Below are 7483 nucleotides of genomic sequence, written 5' to 3'. Positions count from 1 at the left end.
TTAAAGATTATGGGATATATGTGAAACATGTTCCATTGCTTTGTGACAATGAAAGTGCTATCAAAATTGGACATAATCCTGTGCAACATTCTCGAACTAAGCATATTGAAGTTCGTCATCATTTCATTCGAGATCATGTTGCTAAGGGTGACATTGATCTTAAGCATGTTCGCACCGAAAAGCAATTAGCGGATATATTCACTAAACCTCTTGATGAGAAAGTGTTTTGCAGGTTGAGAGGAGAATTGAACATCATAGATGCTTCAAACTTGGAGTAGAAACTCCATTGGATACATGCAAGACATGAGCTTATGACTAATCCTTGATATTTCTCTTATGATGAAAATCTTATGTCTTGGATATATTTGCATCTTGCATGTTATCTAACCCATGTAGGTACTTGGTTGAATCAAATTCCATGAGATTGTAACCTACTCACATCTTGAGCAATCTCTACATCACCAAGTCTCTATACAAAGGTGGTTGAAGACAAGGAAGCACGAAACCATTCAAACATATCCTTTGACAAATTCTATGTTGAGCTTCATGATTGTCATTTTTGGATACACAAGTGCTCTTCCTTGCAAGAACTAACCCATGTAGGTAGATGGACTCAAATTCCAAGTGGTGCTCCCAACTCTTGATGAGCTACATCAACCTTGAGCAACCCACACAAGTTCAACTACATGATCAACACCACCAACCAAGGTATGTTATTCCATCTTAGAGAAGCTTTACTCCGAGTCATGAGCTAAAGCAACTCGACAAGATGTGAATACATCAAGATGCTTAAACGAAAAATGGTAACCCCATTTTGAGCTTAAACGATGAGTATGACCTATGATCAAGTGATCTCACTTGACTCCTAAGTCAATATACTCTAACATAGGTGACTTTGTCGCCGACCATCTCTAGATGAAGTTCTCTTGTGTTCGTCTTTGTGTTTTTGCATGTGTCTCATGCTTATTTGTTTCCCCTTTCAAAAAAAACTTCATCTAGATTTCTTTCTTTTCTTTTTGTTTGCTCTGCATTTTATGCATCAATTCATTGCATATCATTCAGTAAATTCCTTGCAAATCTTTGTGAGATCTTACTAGTCTAGTGAGCTGAGGTGACAAGTGTTTTCTCTGTGATGAACTCGGTTACACCGATTTGTTATTTTCGGTCCAACCGAAAACTTTCGGTACCACCGAAGCATACCACTCGGTGCCACCGATTTCACAACAGGAAAAACAGTTTGCCACTTATTCTGTGATTCTTCTGATCCAGCTCCACTCAATGAATCTTGTCCTCTAACAAACATCACATTTTTATCAAGTGCTTTATGTTGTGACTCAAGGATCAAACCCGTTCACGACAAATTCCAGAGGGGGAGAGAGAGATCACATCTTTATCAAGCCCTTCTTGGAAATTGATGTCAAAGGGGGAGAGAGAGATCACATCAAAGCTTATCATTTAGAGAGAGAGAGAGTATCACCTTCTCAGGGGGAGAGAGATCCTTCAGGGAGAGAGAGAGAGATCTCCAGGGGGAGAGAATACTAGTAAAAAGTATTTCTCAAGGATCCCAGATGCTTGGTGTTCAAGAGGAGAGATGCCACATGTCTTCTTGAGGGGAAAGACATGTTCATATGTGCTTACTTTCATACGTTTGCATTAGCTCTGTTCATTTATATCTTTCAGCTCTGATTTTCTGTTCCCTATCTTCTCCCAGTATCCCATGCTAGATTCAGGGGGAGCAAGACATCTAAGGGAAAGAAATCATTCAAATTCATTGCATATCTTTACTCTTGGGGACATGTCTAATCAAATGTGGTACTTAGTACTCACTCTCTACATGTCATCCCAGTCTTGGTATTCTTGTGGTTTCTTCTGTTTGCTCTGGCTAGTAGATGTATCTGTGTTATCTAACCTTGTTTACACAGGTTCATTCCATCCTAAGCCTACTCAAGACTACAAGGTAAGTATATGCATCACAATCATGTGTATGAGGAATTCTTGCTGATGTACATACTGTTTGCAAGAAGGACTCATGGGCATGAAGGTATTTCCTTTAATACTTTTTGCTCTGATGCATATGGCCAAGATACATGTAACACATTGCCTGCTCTATCATGGTTATGCTCTCACATGCTTCTATATTTCATATTCACATGATTGCATACATGTAGGGGGAGCCTATGCTTGTTACATGTCTTTCCAAAGCTTTACTTGCTATTCTTTATATCCTTATCTAAAGCTTTGATGTATGTTGTCATCAATTACCAAAAAGGGGGAGATCGAAAGCACAAGTGCTCCCTAGGTGGTTTTGGTAATTAATGTCAACATATCTCTTGTTGGACTAACACCTTTATCTAGTATATTTCAGACAAGTTCAACATGGAGTGGCATGGACTAAAGGATGTGGGAACTCCTTCAAGATGCTAAGGACAAAGGATTGGCTCAAGCTTCAAACTCAAGACTCTTCATTTTACATTTTAGTGATCCAAGATCACATTGAGTCTATAGGAAAAGCCAATACTATCAAGGAGGGATGAGGTGTTGCTTAATGAGCCTCTTGCTTCATGTGCTTAGTGATATGCTCCAAAACCCTCAGCTACTTTCTCACATCCACAATTGACCTAAACCCAAAGCCAACATCAGTCACACCGATTCTTTCTATCCGGCGCCACCGAGTTTGGATGTCTTAGCCACTGCCACAAACCCTAGGCAAATCGGTCTTACCGATAGGGATCTCGGTCTCACCGAGATGGGATTGTAATCTCTCTGTGTATGTCCATTATCAAAATCGGTCTCACCGAGTTTGAGCAATCGGTACTACCGAGATTACAATGCAAACTCTCTGGTTAACTTATTACCAAAATCGGTCCCACCGAGTTTGAGTAATCGGTCCCACCGAGTTTGCCTGACCAACTCTCTGGTTAGCTAATTACCAAAATCGGTCTCACCGAGTTTGTGTAATCGGTCTCACCGAGATTACGTTATGCCCTAACCCTAACCATATCGGTCCTACCGAGTTGCATTTCGGTCCCACCGAAAATCCTAACGGTCACTAGATTTGCTAAATCGGTCCGACCGAGTTTGTTGATTCGGTCCCACCGAGTTTGGTAAATTGTGTGTAACGGTTAGATTTTGTGTGGAGGCTATATATACCCCTCCACCTCCTCTTCATTCGTGGAGAGACCAATCAGACTAAACCTACACTTCCAGCATCCTATTTCTGAGAGAGAACTACCTACTCATGTGTTGAGGCCAAGATATTCCATTCCTACCATATGAATCTTGATCTCTAGCCTTCCCCAAGTTGCTTTCCACTCAAATCTTCTTTCCACCAGATCCAAATCCTATGAGAGAGAGTTGAGTGTTGGGGAGACTATCATTTGAAGCACAAGAGCAAGGAGTTCATCATCAACGCACCATTTGTTACTTCTTGGAGAGTGGTGTCTCCTAGATTGGCTAGGTGTCACTTGGGAGCCTCCGACAAGATTGTGGAGTTGAACCAAGGAGTTTGTAAGGGCAAGGAGATCGCCTACTTCGTGAAGATCTACCACTAGTGAGGCAATTCCTTCGTGGGCGACGACCATGGTGGGATAGACAAGGTTGCTTCTTTGTGGACCCTTCTTGGGTGGAGCCCTCCGTGGACTCGCGCAACCGTTACCCTTTGTGGGTTGAAGTCTCCATCAACGTGGATGTACGATAGCACCACCTATCGGAACCACGCCAAAAACATCCGTGTCTCCAATTGCGTTTGAATTCTCCAAAACCCTTCCCTTTACATTCTTGCAAGTTGCATGCTTTACTTTCCGCTGCTCATATACTCTTTGCATGCTTGCTGGCCATATGTTGTGAATGTTAAACTTGTGCCTAAACTCCACTTAAACTTAAATTTGCTAAAAGCTGCAACTTTGGTACTTAGTGTCTAATCACCCCCCTCTAGACAGCTCTTCTCAAGGTCCTACACGTGCTCATTAGTGATTTCCCTGCCTCTTCGGATAATCAAACTTCCGGTGTACCACTCATATGGATCCAGAACAAGCGGTTTGGATGCACGCAAGATGCCAACTCGCGGACCATGGAGCAGTACGCAAGGACCTACTTGTGGTATCTTCTGACATAGGTGGTGTTTCTGGACTGCTCAGGGTACCTTGCCCAATGGATGTATCTGGACTTTCTGGCCAACTGGGAGGCAGAATACAACTCGGGATCTGCCAGCCTCGCGTACCTATATCATTCGGTAAGAATATATCTTAATATTCATTCATGGATGTGTGTATGCTTCTTTGAGTTGTGTCATCTAATCATGAATTGGCATTTGTAGCTGGATGATGCAACGAAGAGGACTGAAACCACGTCTGGTATGTGTGGATTTTCCTTGGCCCTCTCGATTTGGATGTGGGAGCGGTTGCCGGTGGATCATCCTGAAAAACTTAGACGGCATCAAGGATTATGGCGAAGAAGGCGACAATACCCGACCGTCGCGTACTCTTGGGACAAGGTTAAAGTCTTCGCGGGCAAGGCCACCGCGTTGTACAAGGCCTTCACCAATGAGCTGGAGAATCTGACAATTCAGCAGGTAAATTACTTGCATCCTATGAATTTGAGCCAATGGTTTTGCTTATTATTTTGATGCTATGAACTTGAACCCTACATGAACCAAAACCAAATGTCATGATCTTTATATGTTTCTTTTTAAGTTTGATCTTTGGTTACCATTTTGCAGGTTAACTACTGTCCGTATCGAGAAGCAAACCGGAGTTTCGAGCTGAACATGATGTGCACTTAGGACAGGCTTATCTGGCAGTGTATTGTCCCATTGATATGTGTGTATGTTGTCGAGTGGCACTTACCCACAACATGTGGCCTTGCAATTTTGTAAATTCCAACACATCCCACCAAAGCATAGCCCAACTGGTAGTTTCAATCTTCACTGGTGAGATGGCACTAATCTCTAATCCCATGTTTTCGTATGGTCTGTTGTTTTATGTTTTGTTGTTTCTTATGCCTTGCAGGAAGAGTAGGAAGAATTGTCAGTCGATATCAGACTAGGGGAAGAGCACGCAAAGCACGTGAAAGCGTGGAACGAGATGAGGTATCGCAAAGATGGAGAGAATAGGGTTGTTGACTGGGAGGAGTATGATCAACATCTGCAATGGTATGATGATGGCGTAAAGTACCGTGTGCGTCTGAGGCCACAGTGGAAGGCAACGGATATCGCATCACTACAACCGACTGACCCCGAGGATGAAGCCTACAATGCCAACATTAGAGAGAATGAAGGTGAATTTAGGGAGTATGCACCAAGGGTGGACTAACGAGCAGCTCGGCTCGTTAAGCTCGTGCTCGTTAAGGCTCGGCTCGTTAAGCTCGTGCTCGTTAAGGCTCGGCTCGTTAAGCTCGTTAAGATTAACGAGCAGAAAACCCTGCTCGACTCGGCTCGTTTGAAGCTCGTTAAGCTCGTGAGCGCTCACGAGCGCTTGTTAATAGATTATAATGTGTTTCGATATACAGGATGAATGTGTAGGTGTGGTTTTCAAGATGAAATATGGTCACTAGAAATGCACTAGTTTGTTGCCTCATATGTCGACTAGATTGAATTGATGGGCTGAGGTGCTACAAAAAGTTTGTCATGTAAGATGAAAATATGTGTTATGTTGTTACTAACGAGCTTAACGAGCTACTCGTGAAACTCGTTAGCTCGTTCGTTAAGCTCGTTAAGCTTAACGAGCTGAAATCTATGATTGGCTCTGTTCATTAAGAAGCGAGCTCCGAGCTGAATGAGCCGAACTATTGAGTGCTCATTAAGCTCGCGAGCTATGAGCTTTTGGTCCAGCCCTTGCACCCCCGTTGAATAGGGTGGTAAGTTGTGTTCAATTGTTTTGAGCCAACATTTAGATGAGAATCTACTTTAGTCATTGTCACTAACTTATTCATGATGCTGATATTTGCAGGCTTCAGAGTTGAACAGAAGCATTTTCGAAGACTCGGATGCGCTACTCTATGACCCTGGGACGACGGAATCTAACAACAAGCTGAGGGAAGTGATGAAGGTAAGTTTGAGCCTCCTAGCCATATGTTCGAGTAACCACAACATTGGTCCATGTCATGTTTTTGTCACTTACTTTGAGCCTACTAGTCATAATCTTAATCTAGTATAGTATTTGTCACCACTATATCCATAACCACAAACTTGATCCATATCATGTTTTTGTTTACTTGTTATTGCAGACGTTCGCGAACCATTGTCGCAAACTAGTGGGCATGCTTGGGTGCGCTAGCTCGGTTGATGTTCATGTTCTGTCAACACGTACCCTTGCTTCATCTAGCTGTGTCGGTGGAGGTTCCTCTAGCCATGCCGCCTCGTCGTCTCACATTGCTAAGGAGGACGAGGAAGAAGAGGATGAGCAGCAAGCCGAAGGAGAAGCGGAGGGAGAAGAGGAAGGGGGTGACGAGGAAGAGTACTATGAGAATGACAAACCTCCACCCACTCAGCCAACCTAGGGCAAGAGAGGGTATCTCAACCACACAAGGATGTTTTGAGCCCATCACCTTTCCAGAAAAGAGCGTCCTCATCGCCGAGCAACAAAGCAAGGCCCACTCAAAGAGAAACGAGGAGTGTACCACTAAGAGGGGGAGGAAGACCAAGTGTATGGTCATATGTCGAACTACTAGCTTTGTGTTGAGCTCAGGGAGAACTTGTTGGCTATGTTCAAGTACTTGCTATCGTGGATTTGTTAAACAATTTGCTATGTTGAACTAGTTAAACTATTTGCTATCATGGATTTGTTAAACTATTTGCTATGTTGAACTATCATTTATATCGATGTGTGATGCATTTCATGATGTGTGAGATCGTAATATTTTGATTTGCAAAATATATTACTGTGTGATGAATTTTTTGAATTAAAATGATTAAGTTTTGAAGAAAGAGAATAAAAATTTAAATGGGACAACACCCTATCGCCATAGTACCTGGCGGTAGGGTTGCATACCCTACCGTAAAAGAAGTTTTGTTTTCAGATACAGTAGTTTTACCCCTATTGTGCCACCCCACCGCCGTAGTCCCTAACGGTAGTCGTGAACAGCCTACCACCGAGCAGAACCTGGCGGTAGGGTTGCACTGCCTACCGCAGGGATTTCCCCCTACCTAGGTACAATAGGGGGTTTTGAGTGGGGTTTTGAATCCTACCGCCTGCCATATGGGCGGTAGGGTTTACCAACCTACCGCCAGCCATATCGACGGTAGGAGGTTTAGTCCACGTCATCCCACACATCCACTTAACGGAGCCTACCGTTATCCTACCGCCAGAACGAGCAACCCCGGTGGTAGGAAAAGGGTCAGATCCCGATTTTTTTAAAAACCAAGATCAAATCCGGCTAAGCTTTGCACAAAAGGTCAAAACACTAAATTCGACCGCCAGTTTCCAGGTGCCGGCCCGATCAGCACAGGCTCTTCTAGCACTCTGCGTGAATTATAGCAGTGCTAAAA

The sequence above is a fragment of the Triticum aestivum genome, chromosome 6B, assembly GCF_018294505.1.
Source record: "Triticum aestivum cultivar Chinese Spring chromosome 6B, IWGSC CS RefSeq v2.1, whole genome shotgun sequence".
Lineage (NCBI taxonomy): Eukaryota > Viridiplantae > Streptophyta > Magnoliopsida > Poales > Poaceae > Triticum > Triticum aestivum.
Note: the sequence above shows the minus strand (reverse complement) of the source record.